The following is a 14,514-nucleotide window of genomic DNA, read 5'->3' as shown; positions in this document are numbered from 1 at the left end:
ATATACAGTATTTAATATACAGTATTAAATATACAGTATATACAGTATATCTTCTGATAATTTTTCCGTTCATATGGGGTCTTCAAAATCATAGTTTTTATTACCACGCATTTAGTAAAAATAACATACCTGAAAAGTATATGTAACCGAATGAGGCTGGGATAGCCTGGTTGGTAGGACGTTGGGCCCATGTCCAATAGGTCGTGAGTTCTACCCCCGCAGGCCGAAGACGCCCCGCCCCGTGTAGTAAATGGTGACTGATGCATGTTAAATCTGTTGGGTTACAAAGTCCTCTATTTTTCGAAAACAAATTATACCTCTAGGGGTATAAATCATAGATTTATCGTTTTCTGATTCAAGTCAAAATTACGATCTGTGGACGAAGGGCTGTATGAATGGGTCCACCCTATAAACGGGATGTGAGGAGTATGTAGCTGAAGTCGTATTCTTAGCCATACATGGCACCATTGACAAAAACAAGAAACGCACCTTCTGTCTGAAATTCGTTTGGCACCAAGCAGGCTTGCTGACATTGGCGAGTGGTTTTCGAAACAGCTCTCCAACACATTGGTAATGAATTTGCAGTGAGTTTTCGTTCTTCTCACCGTACGATATATTGGCCACGTAAGACAGATTCACTACAAGAGCTCTTTGAATTTCCTTTTTTTCAAAAAAAGAAAAAAAGAAAAACACTTTGGTATTACTAATATACTAACATATATACTAATAGAATATACTAATTACACTAAATCATTTTTGAATTGAATCACGAGTACATTTGAGTGACGCGCCATGTATTTCCGTCACATTTTTCTTATGAGACAGCAAGGGATTTCCATCAATCTTTTGTTAGTAAATAAAGAAATTTCACGATAAGCATCCATTCATTATTTTGTCCTATTATCTACGTAAATATATTTAAAGACTTCATTCATGTCTTCATCCTTTACACATCAATAAATATAAATTACGTGTAATTTTCACTATTTGTGGATGGGAAACCTAATTTACTTCAAAAAGAACTTGTAATTTCCTTTTGAAAAACATAGCAAAATCTGTTTGGACCATTCCATTTTTTTTCTTTTTTTCTTTTTCAGCTTCAATATTTTGAATATTTCCAATGTTCATGTTTTATCATGATTAGTGAATCTTCCAACATTTTGTTACATAATATAATATTTTACCACAAAATATTATACAGTAATATTCGCAGTAATATTAATTAGAGTGATTCAGAGATTTTACGGTAATTATTACTGCAAAAATTACATTAATTATTACTATAAAAATTACAGTAATTGTTACTGTAAAAATTGGATTTTACCGTAATTTTTGCAGTATAGTCCGTAACGTGTGTTAAGATATGTAGGATTCATAATTATATAATATATAATTTAAATTATGTAAATAAGATGAAAAATTTACTCTAATAGCACTGACTTCTAAACTTCATTTGTTTCTTTAACAAAGAATACCCTTGCATTAAATTAAAACTTAATTTAGAATAAATAATTCTGCTAAGTTAGTTTACGAAGAGAATTAGTGTGGTCGGATTTCAATTTCAATAATTAGAGTGGGTGGTTGTCTATGATCACATCCTTTACCACAAGTGCTTTTTGATTAAATTGCCGTCAACAGTCCTGCAGAGCTGTTGCTTTTGGTCAATTGAGTAAATAACATTAATGTTTAAACAATGTCTCTCCTGTTCCTAAACAAATCTCTCGTTTTTCCTACAAAGATATAACGGTATGCTTTAGATTTGATTAAAGCTTTACTGAGGTTTGCAGAGAGAGAAATAATAATTTATATATAATTGAGTTTATATTGTGTATAATATTGTATAGGAAAATTGAGTGAAAGGAAAAGCATTAATAATATTCTTTGATAAATATTAATATATATTTTTTATAAATATTAATGCATATTTTTTATAAATATTAATATATATTTTTTATAAATATTAATATATATTTTTTATAAATATTAATATATATTTTTTATTAATATTATTATATATTTTGATATATATGCATATTCAATATATTTCTTGGTAAAAATAAAAATAATTTTTACCTACATGATTGCTTTTTTTGAAAAAAAAATATTCAATAACTATATTCAATATTCAGTAATTATCAAAAATATTCTACTTAAAGATTATTATATTTTTGATAAATATCTATATTTTTTATTGATGAGTGATTATACATTTTTCTTAAACAGCAACAATTTTTTTTATAAATATAATACACTTTTTTATGAGTACTGTATTTTATGAATATTACTCTTTTATAAATATTTTTTATGAAAAGTCTTTAAAAAAATTATTTTATTTTTCATAAATGTTTCAATTTTTTGATAAATGTTAACTGATTTCTCAAAAAAGCTTTCTACAGATTTTTTCTTCCCGACAATGTATATTAACATTCCAAAATATTTACCTGAATCTTAGGTTTAAACATTTGTTCTGTTCTAATCTTAATCTTACGGTACTTATATCCTAATTTTTTTCTTTAGTGGAAATTTTCTGAGAGATTTTGATTTTGTTTTGTGAAATTGAAGTTAAGTTATCCTTCGGAAGCAGTCATTTTGAAATTAAAGGGAGAATTATGAAAGCAACGTTAAAATATCTACAAATAAAGGAAGTGGCAAACATGCTTTTTATTTTCATTCCATAAACAAACTGGTTTTAATGATATTTATTCTACAGTCACGATCACTGTCATAGACATATATACATATTTTATACAATACAACATATACAATATACGCAATGCATCCCATATACAATATATAATATGCAATATACGATATACATTATGCAATACACCGTATACACTGCTCAAAACAATTAAAAGAGAGTGAGGTTGGGGATTGATCTTGCACCTGGACAATTGTTTGAATGATTGATACATTATCAACAGACGTAGTAGGCTATATGAGATAAAAATGACATTTGTTTAGCAGAAAAAAAAATTCGATTGAATATTGAGCATTTAGGTACGAAACGAAAAGAAAAAAATCGCAATTTGTGCATATGAGAAAAACAAATTAAAAAAGGTTTTTCCTTAAAAGAATATCGTTTTTAGTAGGAGGTATGGTTTCTCCGGAAGGCCAGCAACTTAAACACTTTTAAGGCATCGAGTCAATGAGGCTATTAATGAGGGGCTGGGGTATTCCGTCCCACTTCTCCAGAAGAGCTCTTTACAGTTTTTGGAGAGTTTGTGGGGGTGTTTGGCGTCCAGTAATTCGTCTGCCTAGAATGTTCCAAACGTGCTTGATTGGGTTCCTGTCCGGAGAACGTGCTGGCCAATCCATTCTATGATTCTTTCCTCCAAAAGGAAATCATTAACCAAGTAAGCACGATGTGGCAATTGTCGTCCATTAACATGAAGTCATCTCCAATTGCTGCAGGGCAAGGGAAAAGAATAGGTTTCAGGATCTCATGCCTATATCGGCGACCTGTCAGAGTTCCATTTTGAATTATATTGAGATCGGTGTACTTATCAATGGAAATGCCAGCATAGACCATCCCTCCCCTACCTCAAAATCTTACACTTTCATGCCCGAACGCAGAATAGTTTCTAGCGCCACGTTCCCTTGAGATGAAAATACGCCTATTATCAGGACGAACAGAAAAACAAGATTCGCCAGAGAAAAGAATATTGTGCCATTTATTTCTCCCTCAGTTCACATGCTCTGTTACCCACTCCATGCGTGCGCGACGGTGCCTTGCTGTTAGCGTGACATGCACCATTGATCGGCATGCATACAGACCTGCAGCGTGAAGACGGTTTCGGACAGTTTGTGTCGAAACTGTGGTGCCAGTAGCCGAGCGAAGGTATTGTTGACGAAGAGCAGCATTTATATTTCGGTATTCCCGAGCAGTTAGTGTTAAATAACGGTCTTCATTGGGCGTTGTTGCATGTCTTACGTCCTTATCTCTATTTTCGACCTGCATTTCCAGTCTCCAAAAAAAACGCTTCCAGATCCTGGAAATAGCACTTTGTGACGCTCTAATGGCTTCTACTGATACTTCGCCTTCTGTTTGGCCCCCCGATAACCGGTAAACAACTCTTTAAGCTTCTGATACGGTTAAATGACTTCGTTGAGACATCGCACTCATTGAAACAACGGCTTACTGATCATTCTTTTCTGCTTTTTCTAACATTAAGTTGAAAGCCAAATCAAATTCGCTGCCGTTAAAGCGTCGTCTTCGACATCAGACTTAAAATTTGCATACAACGAAGTTTGAAAATACGAAAAAGTTGCATCTGTGAATCTCTTCTTCTATTTTAGGCAAAAAAAAAAGGGGGGGGGGAGAAAGAAATTTTCTTATACCGTTATTTTATATAAAACTTGCAATATCCTTTAACCGTTTTGAGCTCTGTAAGCAATATATACAATATTCTCGTTTCTCATCATTTAACCAATAGCACGCGAACTAACCTTATGTACAAATTCATATGTTTTCATTTTGTACATGGTATAAAAATATATATATTTATGGTAGTGCTTAGAGAATACCATGTGTATTTAAAAACTAATGAACCCTTCAAAATAATTAATTCCATGAATTTAATTGAAAATAAATTATTACATAGCTTTTGAACAGCATAAAAGCATAATTTTTATGCTTCTCATAGAAGAATATACATTGGATAATTTTAAATTAAAATAAATTTTTACATAACTTTTTGAACAGCTATAACAAATAAAAGTATTTTCTTTATGTTTTTTATTGAAGATATACATTGCATGCTTTTAATTCAAAATAAATTATTTCATAACTTTTGAACGGATATAACAAATAAAAGCATAATTTTCTAGTCTTTTACAAAATATATATTTACTTCTTAGAAAAAACTATAATAAAAAATTCAAATAAAACCTGGTACATTCTAATTTACTTATTTTTTTATATAATTTTTGCGTCCAATGAAGGAAAGAAATGTGAATTTATTTCAAAGCTAATTTCAATTAAATTTTTTGGTAAACTTATTTAGTTAAAAGCCTTTTCTTCACGCAATAACGGAAAGCGGTAACATTCTTTGAAGTAACTGATTTTAAAAGCTCGCCAGAAAAGTGAAGTAAAACTATGTATGGGTGTCCCCTATGTACCCTTATGTCAACATATAGACTAGACAATTGAGAGCAAGAAACTGTTAGGGTCTCATCTTAAACGAATTGAAAGTTTTAAGTTGTTTGTGTTGTAAAAACTTCGTTGCATAATACTAAAACTGACTTTTTTCCGAATTCAATTAATTTATTGATACTAATTTGCGAAAAAATAATGGATTTGTAAGTGTGTGTGTTTTTTTTTATTTCTAATTTTCTCGTAAAAACAATTGCAAATTAACTGAGTTAAATCTAAAACTACTTTTAAATATTTTCGTAGACCAAAGATTCCAGGGAATTTAAAATTTATTACGAATCTGTGAACCAAAAACATTAATTTTGTTAGGTATTTTTAGATACATTGTCCTAAAAATTATTTTTGGTAAAACTAACATGGCACTGAAGTATTTGCAGGCAGTGTTTTGTTAAAATATTTCTTTAAACGTGTAAAAATTCTGATCAACTTAGTTATGTTTTTAACTTGTTGAATATAAAATAGTAAAAACCAGGTGTAAATTAATTGTTGACAACTTTTATCAACTTTTTTAAGTATGCGATTTTTTTTACATGAAATATATTAAGAACTAACAAAACAATCAATAAATTAATATTGAGATTTAAATAAGTACTCTTTCTCTTTGTTAATCAGTATCGAAATATTAGTTCCTGAACACGATAACAAAATTAAATATTTACGTTTAGTAATTGATTTTAAAAACTTATTTATTTTGTACTAGATGCTCAAGACATGTAGTTAATAGTTTTTTCCCTAGTATAAAATGTGGCTTTATATACCGAGAAAAAAAGTATGATAAAAACTATCAAAATATGGTAAAATTCATTGTGCTTATTAGTTCAAGAGGAGCACAGTAATTTTTGCTGAATCACTTTGGTAATTGCTTTCGGTAAAATTATCAATAAAACATGGTTTTATTATCATGCTGGTGAGAGGAAGATCTAAAAATATTTGACAAAGGACGATTGTATACGAATTGAAAACAATAGGAAAAACATGAAGAGAGACAAAATATTAGAGGAACCGGAAAGTATTGTCGTTTCGGGCGAATTGAAAATTCGTTAGTGTTAAAAACCAATTCATTTTATCCGATCCATTTCGATTCCTTTTTGATCCGGCTTTGAAAGGTTGTTGCAAACGAGGGTGAATACATTATTGATTAAAAATAAAATCCTGATAACAAGTATCAAATGCACCGAAACGACATTACTTTCCGCCCCCGTTAATATCTGGTCCCAAATAGAGTGAGATAGAAAGCTATGATAAAAGCCCTATGCTAAAATTCGGAGTGAAGATGAATATGTGTATGTGTGTTTAGTAGTAAATGTGGTAATTTTATCATGATATCTTGGAGCATGGCATAAAAATCATTTATTCGGTTAAATTTACTTTTCAGTTTTGTATTTCTTTAAATGTGTGGTAATGAGAATTGTAATTTTGGAAACCAAAATTTCCAGCAAACCATAGCCATACCACCGAAAAAATTACCGAATGAATGATTTAAATTTTGGTTTTATCATTAGAATTATTATTATTTTACCAGAAATATCATTAATAAACAAGAACTGTAATTTCGCCAGAACATATTTCCTCCAAGTAGTATTTTTCAGAAATAAATTTGTTCGAACTAATATTTGTTGAATTTTTTTTCATGTAATACAGTTATCTCACTTCAAAATATCGTATTTGAAGAAAAAAATGAGGTGTCAAAATTTAATTCTCAGTTAAAAAATTTCATGAAAATGCACCTAAATGTTAAAAAAAAAAATAATAATTATATGCTTCTTAAAGTTCATAATAATGCGGTGTTGTTGTTTAAAAACTTTTAGGTTCTTTTAAATTAGTTTTCATTGTATGAATTGAAAAATATTTCCTCCTCCACATCAGTTTTCATCAAATTTTTCGTTGGTCATCAATATGTAAATTGACCAGTTGGAATTCCTATTCTTCATTTTGCTGTTAATGAGATCTTTTTCTTTTATTTTTTTTACGATTGCAGATGCACACAATTTTTTTTAAAAAATTGTCCTATTATTGAAAAAGAAATAAAAATAGGGAATATTGTACCAAATATTTCATTTATATGTTTTTAATCGCTATCAAGAAATGCTTTCTTTTTATGAATGAATTTATTTGATAAAGTGTTTTTTTTTAATTAAACTCAAATACTGTTTAAAAAAACGCTATTGGAAAAGAGGCAATTATCATTAGCTTAAAGCAAGCAAATAATGAAAACAATTCCTCAAAATGTACAATCAATTACAGGGTATTAGGATAACCCCCGATGATTAAGCTAAAAAAATATTTTTACTGTGCTTTACGTTTTTTTTTTAATTTAGAAATAGTTTACAGGCAAAAGAATGTTTAAAATCTGCGAGGTAGGTAAATGTACAAAATTCAAATCTCTAACTCCACTCGATATTTCCTTGATATTTGAATGCTTGAGAATTCGTATATTAAAAAATTCTTACAAATATTAGCGAGTTTAGAAGACTGTTATATTCACATAAAGACAAAAAAAATTTTTTTGATTGAATATAAAAAAAGAGAAATGCTAAAATATAGACGGTTGTTTCAGCTCAATGACTAAATACCCCGAATTGAAATATGGTCAAAATTTACTATGTTTCTGACTCTATGGGAATACCAAAAACTTTAGAATTTTTTACAAGAGCGTTTTCGCAATGAGTTATGTAAAATTAACAAAAAATATGGTTTTATAATACTTGATAAAAATTGACAAATGTGGTCAACTTTGGTAATTTGATCATGATACTTTAGAGCACGGCATAAAAATCATTTATTCTGTTACATTTACTTTCCGGTTTTATATTTTTTACTAAATCTGCGGTAATATGAACTGTAATTTTGAAAACCAGAATTCTTCGTAAGCCGTTACTATATGAATGGAAAAATTACTAAATACCAGAGACCTTAGAGCATTATGCCTCACTGTTGCTGATTCTATGGGAACACCGAAAATCTCAGTAAAATAATATGAACTGTAATTTTGAAAACCAGAAATTTCTGCAAGCCGTTACCATATGAACGGAAAAATTACTAAATACCTGATACTTTAGAGCATGATACCTTTCTGTTGCTGACTCTATAATGTAAAACGTTACCATATAAACGGAAAAATTACCAAATGGAGGGTTTAAATACCACATATTTTGTTTTTATCAACCAGATTTTTTGTTTTGTTTTTACGATAAAAGTCATTCTCATACAGTACGGCAATTTTATCAGCTATTTTTCTCCGTGTGTCCGTACTTGTGTCCGTACAAATGTTCATTGATCCTCCGTACCGTGTCTCCGTGTGTCCGTACAAATGTTCATTGATCCTGATTAGTTTTTTACATTATTTTTTTACATTTTTATGCAATCTATTTAAAAATTATTGAGAGATCTCTGATTAGAGTTTTCACATTATTTTTTTTACATTTTTATGCAATTTATTTATATGAAAACTAACTTAATTACCATTACTCATTAGTTGTCAAATACGATTCACTGTAAAATTATGAAGAAAAAAAATTTTTGCGCATGCGCAGTATAAAAGATATACCTTAATTACTTATATCTAGTGTAGTTTTTAATGAATTGTTTAAAATTTTAAATCAAAAATTTTGTAATTAATTTTAAGTTGTTCCGAAGATTTTGTTTAATTATATCGAGTACTTATAAGGATTTAGCAAAAAACGTAAGGTAAAGAAATTAGTTTTTATAAAAATGTACATATTTTTATAAATATTTATTCTAGGTTTATGAAATTTTATGCAGTTATTAAAAATAGCAATTAAAGTAATCGATATGAGTTACAAACTTACTTCTTGTTTTTCTGGCATAGGGTGTTCAAAAATACTTTTTTTCTTTCGAAATTTATTTGTCGGCATCCCAAGCCACTGAAAGCTTGAAATCTCATTGCTAAATATAAAAAAATCGCTTTTCTTAAGTTATAAGATAATTATTTAAGTATTTCTGGGGAAATTTTAAAAAAATGCCACAAAACTGAAGTATCTCTTCCATTATTGTAGAATAGTGTACTTTGACCTATTATAGAAAACGAAAAAGTTCCTTCTCAAACTTTTTATAGTTAGGAACACAATGCATTGCAGTAAGTGGAGGTTAGTTTCAGATATCCTAAAAGAACATGTATTTTACATAATATTTTCCAAGTTATTAGACTTGTTCAGGAAGTAACTAACCACATCTAGGTTTCTAAAGTTATACTTACGAAATTTTAGAAGTGGTCAAAGTAGTTTCCTCCAGCATCAATGCACTTTTGTGGAGGAATTTTCCAAAGAATAAATGCCTTAAACCATTCATTTCTATGAATCGAGATAAAAAATACATTTATAGGCACATCAATATCTTCTTCGGAGTGAAAACGGCCTCCCCGTAAGTGCTTTTTAAGATTAAAAAATAGTCAAAAGTCACACATAGCTAGATCCAGCGAATAAGGTGAATTTTCTATTACTTTGATGTGTTGTTCAGGAAACTCAACTGTTAAACTTGATTAATAGGAAAATGCATTGTCATGGTAAAGAATAAGTCCTATAACCTTCACTTTTTGGAGAATTTCTGAAAGACGTTTAGTGGTGTACCAGTTTACTGTTACTGTCTTCTGTCTTTCCAACTTGATGGATTTGACCAGTTCTGTACTTCTAAAAAACGGTGTAGATTACTCATTGCTCGTTGACCTTTAATTATTGTCGATGTGGGATTATCTTCAAGGACCTATAATTTGCTTTCTTGACGTATTGGAACGTCAAAAGATGGTATGTATCTTGAAATTTTAGCTGTGATGCTGCAACTTTCATCATTTGGCAATTGAAGGGTTTCTTTTCTAATTGTGATACACGCCTTTTTTGATGCGTAGTTAGATTATGGGAAACCCGATGGGAAACAATTTTTTTTAATCGTAATTCTTCATAATAATTTTATGTATGGCTGAGGATTCAATGTTAAGTTTCTTCTGTATCATTTGACCGGTACAGCGATTATCATCCTTTATTCATCATTTCCTTTTATCATCCTTTATTCATCCTTTATTTTCCGTATGACAGACGTGTTATTGACATTGGTGTTGACGTCTGCCTTCTTGTGTGTTCTTCATCATGAAGAAAATTGCGCCCTCGGCGATCGTTTCTCTAAACCATCTGAATACAGTAGCCCGAGATAGTATTTTATTTCCAAATGCTTATCGTAGCCGTTCATACGTTCTTCTTGATTTAATCCCACTTTAAATCATCGATAATAATAACACAGTAATGTTCTCATGTCTGATCTATTTTCTTTTCGGTCCACGTTAAACGACTTGATAAGTCAACAAAAAGTCGTCTGCAATGCTAAAATCATTTACGCTTTCAAATTAAACTTTTTTTTTGTTGCTACTTTTCGTCAGCACGTGTCTCAAAATTTCAGAGTAACCTTCGTGTAAGAAAATAGAAACTATATGTCTTGTTAAAGTGACAAAATTTGAAGAAGTAGAAGTTATCAAGGAAGCCTAAAAATCAAAGTTACAAATCATTCCAAAAGAGAGCTATGTACAAAAATACATAATGGTAGTCACTTTCAAAAGTATTAAATAAGAATTTAAATATGAATTACCGCATTTATGAGTTCCAGAATTTATAATCAAAGTCTTAGTTATAATAGAAACTCTTCATGGAACCAAATCAATGAAAATTTTTTACTTTTTACAAGCTACGTTAAAACACTTGTTGCTGTCTCACTGATGCGACAAAACCACTTTCTAAATAGTTTTTTAAAAAAATGGATAAATGATGCTTTTTTTACTTTTGCAGACAAGTGTTTCTATTTTTACGAATCTAGAGAGTCCGAAAATAAAGAACATTGATGTTGTGGGTGGAAAATATGCTATATCGAGTCCTTTTTCCGATAAAGATATCACCTTATTTAAGAAAAATTAAATATTCCTATTCAAGAGTAATCATTTACTATGTCATCTACCAAATAGTTTTAAATAGAAAGACGACAGCATCGAGAATCAATAACCAAGTCATTTGTTCAGTATTATTGATCGGTATTTTTCTTTTAAATATAAATCATGTAATCATCGAAATATCCTACAATGTGACAGTTAAAATGAATTTGTGTCGTTTTTCCTCCTGCACATCTATTTCTTTTTAAGCGAAATGTTTTCTACGAATTTTTAATCATTGTGTTTAAACATACACAAGAAATATAAAGTGTGTAAGCATCAAAAACATCAGATAGATATTTCTAAAAAATGAATGTTTCATTGCAATAAAAAAAATTCTAAATAAAAGCTGATAACAGATGTAAAAATTTTTAAAGAAATTCGACATTTATTTGTAACACAAACTCCCGAAAATCGCGTAAATACGTAGCTAAAAAATATAAATAGAAAATAATTAAATAAGAAATATATGTAATAATGATAATAAATATATTAAATTTAAATATTTTTATAGTGAAAAATATTTCTATTTTAAACTTAAGAAAAAAATTAATTAAATTAGAAAATATTTAAATAATTTTATTTAACCGACTTTTTACCGACCATTAAGCCAACAAAGCGGCCTATTACATAATAAAAATATTTTTGAATTGTAAAAGAATATGCAGTTCCTACTTTTTCATACACTGAATAAAATTATGGTCAAATCTACGGGAATATAGTAAAATTTTCCGTGTTTCTGGCTATATGGGAACATAAAAAAGACCGGTTAAACTTAGTGCTTTGTGAAATAAAACTTTAAAAAAATTAAATTAAATAAAAAAAATTATATGAGACATTTATTTCAAACACATACTTCCAAAAATCGTTGAATTGAAGCTAAAAATATAAATAGGTAAAACAATAAATAAATAAGTGTAATAATGATAATAAATGTATTAAATTAAAATATTTTAGTAGTGAAATATATTTCTGTTTCAAATTTATGGAAGTTTATTTTTGCTCCCAAGCCAAAGGAAATTAATAATTTTAAGCAATTGGCAGTTAGGCTAACAAAGGGGAATATTACATAATTAAAATATTTTTTAATTATAAAAGAATTTCTAGTTTTTCCTTTTTCTTGTGCAAGAAGTTCAAAACGAATTTCCTGCGCAAAAAAAAACAGGACTTTTCCACTTTTCTACTAAGATCTCAATAACATAGAGTTATGCTAATAATATTTTAGTTTTTACTCACATTATTTAAAACTGCGTTAAATCAGCGTCATGCAGCCGTAATAATCAAACCAAAGTCACCAGATTGAGCCACTGTGGCTCAGGAGATAGAGCGCACGCTTTTCAGTGAGGTAACTCAGGTTCAAATCCCAGAAGAAGCTGCCAGATTCAAATTCTGATTCCGGTTCGCATAGACCACAGTGCTGACGGAAAATATCCGTATAATAGACGTATCATGGGTTAGAATCCCCTTGCTGTCGGGACAACCATGGGGAGTTTTTGTGGTTTTTCTCTCCATGTAACGCATATGCGGGCTAGTATGCCACCTAGAAATCCCCCATGAAGGCCAGTTTGTCCCAAAGTTATCCAGGAGTTCCCTTGTCTTATGAGTTTGGTTCAAAATTACAAGGCTACAGACTCAGAATTGGGTCAGCTATTCCTCGCCGTTTATGAAACAAAATTAAAAAAAAGGATCATCAGGATAACCAAAGTAACGACATATTACACACCCACTGCTTGCATTCAATAAACCAGCTTAAACTGCTATGAATGGAATTGAGATACAGCCGTGAAAGTCATATGGAAGCCAATATCCATCAGTTTTTTCGAGTTTTACAATTAAGAGCCGTTGTATTTGATTTATTTAAAACTTAGCTGGGGGTAATTAAATCTATAATTAGATAAATATCTAATTATTCCATCTAGATGAACACTGTGCATCATAATGTGCTTTAATGTATATTCTGTGGTCTGTGTTTGTTTTAAATCAACATTTCATATTTACGTGACAGCCTCGTAATAGTTTTAAATGTTTAACCAACTTGTAGTATTAAGATATTGAATTCAAAAATAAATAGCTACAGGCTCAATGCAGACGACAGATTTCTTTTATATGACCAATGATCCTTTTTTTCTATTTTCCAGTGTTTGCTTAGCATTTACTAATTCGATCAGCAGTGCCTAAATATGTACAGTAAGGCCAGTAACAATTTCGTTAACATGCTGAAAATATTAAAATTGCCAAATTTGACTTTGAAACCATTTGTCCCCCCCCCCTCCTAAAAATGACCCTGTAATAGCAACCTTCTCTTAAATTTTTTAAAATTTCGAAAATACTCGAAAGATCACTTTAAATTATTATTTTAAACCTTGACTCCTGAAAAACGAAACATTTATTTTCGAAAAATTCAAAACTCTCTTGCGTGTTCCGTACAGTTAGTAATGTTTCATTTAATTGCCTTTGGTGAACTTCTATCTGCAGAAAAATAAAAGAAGAAATATATAGTTCTGTAGTCAGAGTATTTCATGTATATTTTCAGAATCCTTCTAAAAATTATAATTAAATTACGTGCACATTACGGGCTGAAAATTAACTTGTGATAAAAAAAAATTAAAAAAAACGTCCGTAAACAGCCGCGGACAGCCGAATAAATCAAAGTCACTATCAATCTTCACCGTAGTCTTGTTTAAGGGAACTTCTTGATCAACCAGGGAGGGGGGAAACTTATTGTCGCGAATGACTTTTTTAAGGAGTTATCCCAGATATACTTTACATGGAGAGGATAACCACGAAAAACTCCCACGGCTAGTCCAGCAGCAAAAGGGCTCTAAACCAATTATTTGTCAACCACCCGGGAAATTTAAAAAAAAATGTGTCGCAATCCAGAACCAAATTAAAAATAACCAAATTACCAAGCTTTTAATACAAATTGCTAAGCTTTTTTCAGCCTGCTCAACCTACACCATGACATTTTCTTAAAGAACATTTTTTTGTCAAAAAAGTCACATTGTCCATGAGTATTTAATTGAGACGAAAATCAATAAAAAATAAATTAGAGTAATATCGTAAGAAAATACTCAAGTATGGAAAAATTAGTTCATCTTGTTTGCTTTTTAACCCTACATGTTTAGATAAATTTAAGTTTCTAAAAATAAAAAAAACTCAACAGCTTTGAAGTGAACGCGTAAATTATTTGTTTTATTAATGTAACATATAATACTTAAACAAGGACTAATTTTGAAAATATATTGTTTTCTATAACAATATATTATTTGATAGAAATGGTTTAAACTATTTCAATTCATGAAAACAACGTTAAACCTCTCACCTACTCAAATCCTTTTAATTCAGCTCGGTTTGCGACGAAAAGTTTTCGTAAAATGCACCAATGAGAGAAGGAGTTCATCCCACGTGATTTCAGTTCAGATGGAATAAATAT

Source organism: Parasteatoda tepidariorum, chromosome X1 (assembly GCF_043381705.1).
Source record: "Parasteatoda tepidariorum isolate YZ-2023 chromosome X1, CAS_Ptep_4.0, whole genome shotgun sequence".
Lineage (NCBI taxonomy): Eukaryota > Metazoa > Arthropoda > Arachnida > Araneae > Theridiidae > Parasteatoda > Parasteatoda tepidariorum.
The sequence above is the reverse complement of the archived record's forward strand: the minus strand, read 5'-3'. Positions refer to the sequence as shown.